The following is a 12,500-nucleotide window of genomic DNA, read 5'->3' as shown; positions in this document are numbered from 1 at the left end:
CCAATGGGTAGCTGAACCAATAATCATCAGGAACTCAATTCCTTCAGAGATAAAGATACCAGGAAAAAGACTATCTGGGGAAATTCTAGTATAAGATGAAAGGAACGTGGGGATGTAGGTAAAAGGAAAAAAAGAACAATGATTATCATCTGCATCTGGGTAGTTTGAGAAGTGAGCATAGTAGAAACTATCAGTAACGTTAATTGCTTGCTTTTACCTCACTGCTCTTTCGTATAAAGATCACAGTGGTATCTGGTATTTTGAGGTACAAATACACACATGACTATACTGTCATTGTATCAGAGTGGTTTTGTAGCTGGCAGGCTTGCTCAGGTCCTCTGTGACACAATTTTGCAAGTATACAAAAGACAATAGCACACGTTTGTGGTACAGAAGGAGTGGGATGTAAAGAATATCTTCCATCGATATATTTTCATTTCTGCTACTGAAGATTGACATATCTGGACTAAATCAAAAGCTTCCCATGCTTTCTGTTCTCCTGTAACCGATGAGCCAAGCACGGTGACAGTAAGACAACAAAGGGAGGGAGGAGAGTGAGGTTGAGATATTCATTGCCTCAGCTCTCTCTTTGAAGGCTTGTTGCACTCTGGCGATATGCTTGGTGAAATGTCACAGCTCACATAAAGTGGCTGTCTTTGTACAGTGTCTCCTGCGTTCTGTTAACACTGCTTACCCTCCTTACTGTGGCCCTTTTAGATCTCTGATCTTTCAAGTTCTGCATTGTTAATAGTTTCAGAAAAGTACACTGTGCACACCACCAGCAATAAATCATTTGTTAAGCATTTCTAAAATTAACAAATTTTATTTTTTCATGTGTCTCATTCAAATAATGAGAATAAACATAATATCAATTAACTGCATCAATCATTATTCACATATTAAGTAGCCATATAGTTATCTCCTTAAATAACTTCAAAAATGTTGCAATTTTTGTTTGTTGCCATTTCACTTTTTCCTTTGCACCTAAAATTATTACTGTATGTTGATGGATGGAATAGATTACCAAATATCTGTTTAAACTAGAAGAAAACTAGGCAAAGAATAAAATGCCATTTTTGGAAACAAACTTAGTAACTAATGGCACTTTGCCAACCAAGAAGCAGCTGTTTAAATATAACTGTGAATGAAACATGAATAGAAAAAAAATAGCATCATGTTATAAAAGTTTTGGCTTAGAAAGTACAAAATTGGAACCCTAACATAAATATCAAAATGGAAAAACAAAGGTGTAGTAGAGTCTTTGTGATATTTCTAAAAGACTGATGATTCCCTTATTTTAACTCAAAGTGTATGATGATGTGACTAAGTTCAAAGTCAAGGAATTTGCTGGATCACCAGGTTTTAGGAAAGTTCAAAACTAAACCAGAAAGGGGTGAAAGCAAAGTTCATTCAGAGAATTGGAGAAGCAGTGTCTCAGGTTGTAGAGCTCAACAAAAACCACTGATATGGAAATACTTGCTTATGAGAACAGTATCTCCAGAAAATGAGTATCTTTCCCCCTGTGAGTTTATTTGACAATATGGGAAGAATAACTTTTCCCTTATATGAAAAGCATCAGTGCTAAGGCCCTTCAGTGCTCAATTTACAGATCATTTTATGGATAAAAATATAAACCTTTTTTCCCCTTGACTGAATAGCATGCTTCTATAATGCTTCCATGGATATTGAATACAAAGTACAAAATAGTTATTCCTCAAAAGGCTCAATTTTATATTTGGTAATATAACCAGGCCACATTCACAACAGCCATCTTACAGTACAGCTCAGTTATTTACTTCATTGTCACATAATAGCCCATCTTCTTTCAAATGTTTTCTTCAATTTTTCAGCATTTCCAAAAAGAAACAATGTAGTGTTTAGGTGTAGGAATTTGTATCCAAAGGCAAATGCAACATTTTATACTGTAAGTTCTAAGACAAAAAACTCAAAGACTTGGTGTACTTTAATGATTATTACACATTACAAATTTTCAGGTATGATTTCGCACTGTGGTTTCCAGCAATAACCTGTGGTATACTTACACTATAGTCCCTAACAGATGGTGAAACAGATAATGTTATTCTCCTATGGCTAAATATTTTTTTCAGTATGAGCGAATTTCTAAAAGAAATACAAGTCAACAATCCTCACTTCATATATAAATATTTAATAAAGTTTAAATTTTCCAGACAAAACAGTAACACAGATGTTTTATAAAAAAGAGTTAACAGTTTCAATGTTTATAAGGTATGCTCTTGAGATCTTAAGGGAATTTTCCCTGTTGTTTATACTGTAGTTGGAACTAAAAAATAAAATAAAACTTGTTATTATTTCAATCAACTTGACAAGTTTTGATCTGGGCTGTTTATAGCAGGTATGGTTTTAGAAGACATTGGAGAAATCCCAGTCTGTCATTTCATTTTATAAGAGAAAAGTGAGACTTAGAGAGTATAAGTGTCATACACAAGGACACAGAGCTAATTAATTGCAGAACATCTGTAAAACACAACTTGCTGAACCAGTTTAGGATTGTTTCTATACTACGTTTTTGCTAATAATTTATGTGAAATTTTGCAAAATATATGTCCTTAAATTGCAAATATATTTTACAGTATATATTATATATTAAACTCAATGCCTAATACATTTTAAATTTACACTAGATTACAGAAACATAAAGGATTATTCTTTAAAATATGACTTAAGGAAATGATTCCATTAATTACAACATTGCTTTGAGAAACATTCCTAATAAACTTAGATTAGATATCTGGTATCTGTTACTATAGAAATGATAAAATACCATTTACACAATGATTAGCCCTGATATTAACATATGTTATTGACAAAAATGATCATCATAGGTTGGGCCTGATGGCACCAGCCTTCATCCCGGATCTCAGAATGCTGAGGCAGGAGGATTGCCATGAGTTTGAGCCTAGCATGGGCTATGTAGTGAGTTCAAGATCAGCCTGCACTACACAAGAAAAATCTGTCCAAAAAAGAAAAAAAAAAGATCATTATAATCATTATAAGTTGAGCCAGAACACACTATAAAGTCATATAAGTAGAAACACATGTATCAGCTTTACGTATGGAGAAGATCACTGGACAAGGATGGTATACTTGTACTTGCAGTTTATGTGACTGAGAGACATCTGGATTATAAAATCTCTATATCCATCTCCCCTCCCTGACACACTGCCATGGGCCCTGCTTTATAACAATTGTGTGAAGTCATAAAACTCAGTTTCATTCCACCACCAAGCATATCAGCTTATGTTTGCCACAATGCTTGGCATAATCAGCTTTGACCCAACCACATTTACATTTTCTATATTCAACTGGGAAAGACGTGTGATGCCGCAGTCTCTTGGACACATGGACATGCTGAATGCGTATTCTAATACACCTGTGGTTTTCCAAGCCTTCACTTAGTTTGTGGGCCATCCTATGTCTAACCTCAAATTTCTGGTGCTTGTATTCAGCGCATTCCCAAAGCAAGTGTTGGTAGCAGACATTGAGCTGAGACACTGGGCCAACTGGGCATCTCCTCCCTACCTTGAGAGGCTATAAGTGACTTAAACATGCCAAACACAGACTTCCAATGAAGACAGCAGTGCTCTTATTGCTACTTCGCATTTTTTTCCAAAAGAAAACATTGATATAATGAGCCTGATTTTACTTCACCAACATATCAAATGTTTTGCCCTCATGTTCCTATTTTATATTTTGGACACTCCCCAGATAAATTCACTGAAGCAAACTCTTTCCCTTCATCACAGGGATAGAAGGGAAAGGTTTCATTTAGTCAATCATACTCTCCCACTATCTTTTGGCTTCTTACATTGTACAACTGTGATTTGTAATCAATGTCTAATTCTGTAAACATCACTAGTCTGCTCAATCATATTTTGTCTGCATGATATGTCTGCCATTTTTTGAGGAACTTAGACTATTATAAATTTAATCCATTTATTTGAAAAATCTGTTCCTAGCATTTCTTGAACCAAAATTGTGTATGCTCACTGAATTCCTTGGATCTAAATAGTCACCCTTCAAGATGGCTGAGGTTTCAATAGTTGTCTTCTCACAGTCTAATTAGCTTTGAATGAAGAAATTCTTACTATTTATTTGCATGCAGAAAAAACAGCAAGAAGGTCAACTGATATCACACACTCTCCAGTCATGAGTTTGATTGTTCTAAGTAGTAAGTCTGCTAATTTTTAAGTTAGGAATATATTATTGATACTTTGATAAATATTGTATGTCATACCTAATTAATGGTCAGTCAGTACTTATTAAATTAGACCTTCATTAATAGTATATCATATATGAAGTTGATAGACTACTAATCATTAAATCTCATGATATAAAAAGTAATTTTGGTAAGAACTAAAGTGTGACTCCCTGTAGAAAATAGATGTGATCAGAATACATAGTGACTATTTAAATTAAATAATATTTAACTATCAAACATTTTACCATCATTCTCCTTCAAAATAGTCCCTTCTTCGAAAGCGCATCTCTTTGTGCTTGAGGCTTTCTGAACTTCTAGAGTTCCTCTTTCAAATTTGTCTCTATGAAGTCAGATAAAAAGTGGAGTGAATGCTGCTGCCCAGTGCCACTGAATGAAAACACGGGTTTGTAATGACGTTCGTTCACTTTCTTCCCCAGATATGACTTCTGCCTGTACCTTAAAATCAACACGTCCACTAAAGTTGAAAATTAGGATTTGATTCCAGACATTGGGACAGTGACGATAGTGCCGCTAAAGACACTGAAGAGAACTTCCAGAACTGCTTCACAAAGTGACAAGAATAAAGGGATGGATGTATTCAAAGAGGGATAAGTGTGTTCAAATATTTTGAGAGGGCATGAATGGCAATATGTCTTATAGAAATGCATTTTAATGTAAACATTCACTGTGTGTTTGATCGTATCTCGTAGAAATAGTTTTGAAAAGAAAATTCATTTGTCAGGGATTTTGTGCTACTCTATATAATTTTATAATTTTTATAATTTATATACTTTCCTCTAATTTTCTAAATCATAGTCCTTAGATTCAACAATTCAACAGAGTTCCTTATTCCACTTCAGATACTGGAACATTAGAGTAGTTGTTGGTAAATGTCTCCTAGGGAAAACAGGACGACATTCCCCAAGTCCTCTTAGAATCAGCGTGGTGTTGATGTGAGGCATTCTACTTCCAAGGCTAAGATAATATAATTGGAGCCTCCCTCTACCCTGGTTATCGGCTCCATGTTGCCCTGGTTATTGCCATTTCTCCTATAGCAATAAGAATTAGTGTTCACTATTTCACTGTCACTTTGGCTTTCACTTGCTACTAGTTCACAATGTACAGAAGGATCATATTAATCATGTATCCCACTGATACTATTTTTCATATGTTGTAAGACTGTCACTATCTCAAAACTCGAATGAATTGGTAATCGTGCCAATCGTGCAGAAACATTTCGTGTGCCTCCATGTGAATCATATCTTAATTTTATTTATTTTTCACATTTCTTGGGAAGCTGTTTTTGCATGAATTTTATCCCTATTGCCAATTTGTTATATGACCGCTAGTTCCATTATCAGCTGGCTCTGCTTCCAGAATTTATGGAAATATGACAAAGACACCTACTACGAGGTTTACAAGCAGCTAACAAAGTCATTGCACCATTTCAAGAACAGCTTTACCAACACGGTGAGGATTTGATTACAAAAGATGAACTGATGAAGACAAGAACAGCTTCAATTTATGGAAGCTGTGCCCTGGATTCCCGTTCCATCACTGCTAGTGTACTTTCTCAGCCCCTGTGGTAATACATACCATGGTTCACTCTTCCTGGTGTTGCCTGGCTGTGTGAATCAGTGTTCAGGGTAACAAAGAGAGCCCAGTGTTATCCACAGCTTCCATTTCTGTAATTCATACATTGAATAATAATATTGCAAATCGTGTGCATGCATCAAGGTTCTCTGGTAGTATTCTGAAAGTAAGATAGAGAAGAAAAAAACTATGACATGAAAAGGTTAACTATTCTCATAAATAGTAAATAAAACAAAAGGAAATAAAACCTTGTTGCATCATCTACAATTTTTACTTCTAAAATAAATGTCCTTAACAGGAGTATGAATTGATAGAACTAATAAGTTATGTAAAAAATAAGTATTTGTTGTTAGTAATGAGAATATAACATTAGGTTAAATAAGAAAATATTGTTTTCTTTTCCCTTATTTCCTTTCCCCTACCCTTCCCACTTCCCCTACATCTTTACCCCTTTTCTTTCTATTTGGGAAGGGAGGAGGGGGGTGAAGAGAGAGTAGGGGTATGGGGAAAAATGAGAACCAAGACCTGTCATACAAAGGTACTAGATCCCAATGATGAATGTAACTGTACCGTATGCCTAAAATGTACCAATAAATTCAATGAGAAAAAAAGAAAGAAAGAAAATACTAAAATATAGTATTTAGAAATAATCTTTCAATGGTGATAAAATTATAAAGTTTATAGTTTGTTTATATACCTTTAAGTTTCTCATGGTAGTTTAATTTTTATCAGATCACTTTATAACAAGAAATGTAGGCTTGCTACAAAAGCTTTGGAACAATTAAAGTCTTTCAAACATAAAATGTAAAATAAAATTAAATAAATAGTAAAATGACTCATATTTCAAACTAATGGTTTCTCCAGATCATACTATTTCTTCAGAAGGGTAAATGGCATATAGCTACAATATCAATAACATTTTTAGACTCAGCCAATTTGAGAATCATAATAAAGGAGGAATTTGGGGTTAGGGGATAACATGCTTATTTTCACCTCATGTATTTTGTTAACTCTCAGCTCTGGCTAACTAAAAATGCTAATTAAAAATAATACCGATGAAGAGAAACCTCTCTTTTTAAGAAAAAAGTCAAAGCCTGGAAGCCAAAAGGTGAAATGAAGTTGGTAATCAGCGTGCCTTATATCAGTTCCATGTCCTATAAACAACAGAACTTTATTTCTCATTACCTTAATTACTTCTCTTATTGCTGAGTAAAAATACCTAACATTCACAAGTTAAAGGAGGAAAGAATTATTTTGGCACACAGCCTGAAGAGGTTTCAGCCTATAGTTGGCTGGCTCAAGGCAGGCTAACAGGGCCGAGGAGGCACATAGAGGAAAAACAGTCCATGGCAGAGGATACGGGAGGCCTCAAGCAGCAGCAGCTGAGACAGCAGCATAAGCAGCAGCAAGTCTCTCTTATATTCTATCTATGCCACACCACACTCAAGGGGGGACTTTCCATTATCCACACCCAGAACTGTGCTAAAGAGGTTAGTGGATTAATCCAGTAGCACACACTCTTAATCCCATTGCCACACACCCCTGATCCAGGCACCTTTAAAAAGCCTGGCCTATGAGCACATAAGGCTTTGCAGGGAAGTCTAAACACAAGCCATAGCACTTAAATTTCTGAAAGCTTGGAAATCTAAGATCAAGGCCTTTGTGGATTTTGTGTCTGGAAATCAACTTCCTGATAGACAAGCCTCTTCTAGCTGTCACTTAGGATGACAGAAGAGATAAGGGAGCTCTCTGTGGCTACTTTAGTAAAGCTACTAATCTCAATTAAGAGGTCTCTAACCTCATGACCTGATCACCTCCCAAAGACACGCTTCCTAATACTGTCAAATGTGCTGATTAAGATTTGAACATATTAGTTTCATGGAGCCACAAACTTTCAGATCATAGTACAACCCATGCCTAATCCTATGCCTATGGCTCAAGCAATAAATAGTTCTGAAATCTAATGTAGGAACTGTCTAACCACAGAAATAAGATTGATATATAGTATGGCATATACTCACTAAAATAATGATGAAAGGTATCAAATCATTATGAAACTATATTTATTACATGTTGAAAACAATTTAGAGGAACTAAAGTAAGCATCCAAGAACTTGCCTAGAAGATCAGTATCCCCACATTCCCGATAAGAAAACTAAAATATAAACAGGGTAAGTGATGGGAGCAAAGTCATTCAGGTAAGACTTGAACATTATTATATAGTCTTAATTATGGTGTTGATGGTATCTTTTCCAAAAACTTTGTAGGTGGGGTAAAGATCAGTGTTTGAAAATTACATATTGGAGACAATGAAAATATTTTTATGACCTGCAACACTGAAAATATATAGACACTTTATGATAAATTTCATGTAATTTTAACTTACATGCTTGCTAAGACATACTAACGTAGATGTATCACACACAAAAATTATTTTTCCAACTTATTTTTAAAAATATTAGTTAATTAGGAGAATATTATTCTTTTCAAAAGCACTTTAAAAATTTACTGGTAGCTAGGCAAAATGATCACTACATAATGTGATAAAGGCAGGTAAGTTTGGGACCTTAAGTGTCTTACCAGCATGAATTCTAAAAACTCATTTCTACACTAGTATATTACTGTGAGGACAATTTATATGTAAATATTACTTAAACTTTTAATGATTTTCCTATTCCTTAAAGACTTTTTTGAAGAAGAGAGTTGTATCTGATATTTTAAAAACCTCGGTCAGCATGGATTGGGTTTTATAAAATTAAATTCTGTTTTTAAATAATTTTACACAGATATTGTCACACACACACATATATCTGTTTCAGATATCACAAAGTATACTATTTGACACTAAAACCACTGAAATATGAATTGAGTATAGTTTTTTATGATGAGATAATAATGAAAACAGTGTTTTTATACTTTCCCTTCTAAGTAGCTTACCATTTTAACTGTGACTCTTATCAGATTTTGATTTATCTCTTTATCCATTATTGTACCTAATTGGGAACAAATTACTTATTACTCATGAAAGACACTAACTACCTAGTGTTGCAGAAAAAGAGAATATTACAATTTACATTTAAATGAGAAGTGAAATGTTAATGAACAAATCCAGTATTCTAATTATCTCTACAAATACTTTAAGGTGAACTTTTAGAGATGGATCATTCCTTGCAACTTATTCTGGAGTACATCACAAGGCAGCATACAAAGCATATGCTTATTGTTATAATATATATAATTATACAGTCAAATTGATGTGTTGATTAATAAACTTAATTTTATTGTAGTGAGTAAACATAAATAAAATTAAGTATTTTAAATTGCAAGATTATCTTATGACAATGTTGTTGAATTACAAGTTTTATTCATTTATGTTCCAGGGGTTAAGAAAAACAAACGTGATTCTTGAATATTTTGAACGTATTTTATTAAAAATAACTTTTCACACATCAGCATAAATGATTCCTTCTTACTTTAATGCTACGGTCTTTATTTCATAAATGTGCTCATAAGCATTAAATAATTTATGTGTAATTTTGCATCAAACAACCATGCTCTGTGCTAACAAGGACAATGAATTCAACATGAAGCCTTTCAGTGAACTTACTGTAGTGATTCTAACAAATCCTCAGAGTACAAAACCTGACCTTTTTCTTATCCTTATATAGATTTTCACACTATTCTTGAAAACTATACCCTGTGCTTCTCGCAGTGTAATTTGTGATAACTTTATTTAATGAAGCATTTTAAATGTATGGACATTCCCAACAAATTATGAAAAACTAACAACATAAAAAGAGATGTCACAAACCTTGAGAAAATATTAACAAATCAGGGTAATAAGCATAAGGTAATCACACAATGTGCAGGACGGATTATGGTAGTAACCTTGGCAGAAGAAAAGAGGTTCATAACCAGTGGTTATCTCAGTCATTATCTACTTTAACTGAGAAGGAAAAAAGTCTTGTAGTAGATTGTGGAGAATGAAGACAACACCTAGCCCTGCACAAAACCTGTTCATAATATTTGGTTTCATTTGAAATTATATAAATAGTTTCTACATCAAAAGAGAAAAGTAAAATAACTCTATTTTAAATTAGTGCAAAGAAGGAATAGAAAATTGAACTGCAGTCATCAATAACCCCTGATTTTACAAACTTTCTGCCAAAGTATGAAGATATCTTTGATTAGGTTAGAGTGCTATAATGAAATTTTGTAGACTGGGTGGTTTGAACACTATGTATTTACTTCTCAGTTTCACAGTTCTGGAAGCTGGAAGTCAGAAATCAGGGTGGTAGAATGATTGAGTTCTTGGTGAAAGGTCTCCTCCTAATTTGCAGATAATCCGGCTTGCAGTGTTCACCCATGAAGAAAAGTGAGGACCTGTTGTCATGTAATCTGGCCGTCCTTGCTACCCCTCAGACAGTTTCAGTAGCTTTCAAAAAGCAACTCATTAAGGATTAGGATTCAATATATGAATTTTGGTGGAGAAAGAAATATTAGCTTTGGAATACTAACCTTTTTGGTACCATTTCTCCATAATTCCAAAGAACATATCTTAACCTATATTAGAAGAAATGGTATTTCATTTACACTTGTTGTTATATACAATTTAACCTGACTATATTCATTAGGAAGCACAGATGTTTAAGATTAGTGGAAAGTTTTTTTCTGTTGGTTAATTTACCTTGAACTATGAGCTATATCACACTTATGTTAAGTATAATCCTAATGCAAAAATCATAATGCAAATATTTTCAGAACAGATATACAGGCTTTGTCAGAAAGAAAATCAAAGGAACAACAGTAAATAAAAAGCCCTAGAATTTTAGTTTACTACATTTAAACTAAAGCTTTAAACTGTTTACTAGTATATTTTAATTAACATGAATATAAAACTTACAAATGAATTTTTATGAAAAAAAATTAAGAAAATTCATCATGTTTAAAAATTAAAATAAAAATATATTAACTAATAATACTGAAATGCACACTTTTAAATTTAAATTTAAAAGTATACAAATTTAAAAGTATTTAAATTTAAAAGTACACAAATACAAAACAAAGTAAGTTTAACAAAAGTGGAATTGGAATAGCTCCATAATTTTAAATTCAGTTAAAAAATAGTAGAGGCTAAACTTTATAACATATGAATAAAGAGCATTAGAGAGAAAACTAATAATATGCAATACATATCATAGGATCCAAATTTAGTTAATGGTACAGCTTATGTACTAATATAAATTTGTATTTTTAATTGAGATGGGATGACAGTTAGAAGAAATTCAATATGGGTCCGTACCATATGGAAAGCTAAGATAAAATTGAGATAAATCATCAATGAAAAAAATCAAACTTTTCTTGTTGCTCATGCTACTGAAAAAAACATAGCATAAGAAAATATTTGGACCCATTTGATCTTTGCCCTTTTCTAAAAATTTAATCTGTTGATAACATCGCAATGAAACACTTTTATTATGATCCCGGGTAGAATTGCTTGGTTTTGTTCATTTGATCCTAATCAGGCCAAGGCCAATTCCATTTTCTACTTCTTATTCAGGACACAGTATTTCAGTTGAGAGATAATTCATGTTCAAGAAGAGCTGGTGAACTTGAATAAAGATTTGTTCCAGGGAAATCTGCCAACATGCTAAGAGAAAATTGTGCTTATTTTTTACCCGCGTTATGGCTTGCATAATGTAAGAATGGTGAGATATAGTGAGTATAATAGATAAGATATATGGTTGTGAAGAAAGATTAGAAAACAGAAGGAAGTTATTATAATTCTCATATTCTTAGGTCTATGTACTCCTGGGCCCCGATTATGCCACAGTGACTGAGTTTGGCATGAGCCTAAAGTCAAGAATCATCAAAAAATAACAAGAATACGGCCAAATGAGCCTTTGTGATAGGGTTATATAATTAAATGTCAAGATTCGATGGAACATACTCACATAGTTTCATAATGGCCGAGAAAATTTTTTAAAAGATACAACACAAATAAGCAATGAGGACTAAGACTCACAGGCTCTCTTTCCCACCTTCCCAGAATATGCTTATCTGGATGGTAACTATGAAGTATGTTCAAGAAATCTTAGATTAACAGGGGGTTGTGTGAAAGTTGTCAGTGTAACCACTTAAAACAGATGTAGCTACCAGTCTACACACACATAAAACTAAAATCTAGATTGTTCTGATCATCACCAGAGAAATTTTAAATCTTAAATGACACAGTATAATGATTTAATGCTTATTATTCTTGAGCAGAAGAAACTACCAGTAATTGACACAAGCCTCCTGGAGACAAGTGTAAAGTTGACCTAGTCTGTCAGGAGCAAGTCTACATAATCCTGGGGAAAAATCATTTCACAATTAGATCATGATTAGGCTTAGTTCTCCTGCCTACAGGCTAGCTATGACCTGTCAAGAAATAACTCCATTTTGGCCTCTAGTAACAGCTAGAACTTCAATGGTCTGTTAATGCTGTGATTCTCTAGGACAAGATTACCCCAGACAAAGAAATCCAGGGAGGAACAAAATTATCATCTACGTAGTTCTTCATTTTTCTAGGATTTTCGGTGCTGCTGCTGCCGCCACTGTCCACTGAGGGACCTTTTCCCTCCCCATGAACTGAATTCTCTCCGCCCTGAGTTATCTGCTACATTTG

This window comes from Fukomys damarensis, unplaced genomic scaffold (assembly GCF_012274545.1).
Source record: "Fukomys damarensis isolate Sample0158 unplaced genomic scaffold, DMR_v1.0_HiC HiC_scaffold_1, whole genome shotgun sequence".
NCBI lineage: Eukaryota > Metazoa > Chordata > Mammalia > Rodentia > Bathyergidae > Fukomys > Fukomys damarensis.
The sequence above is the reverse complement of the archived record's forward strand: the minus strand, read 5'-3'. Positions refer to the sequence as shown.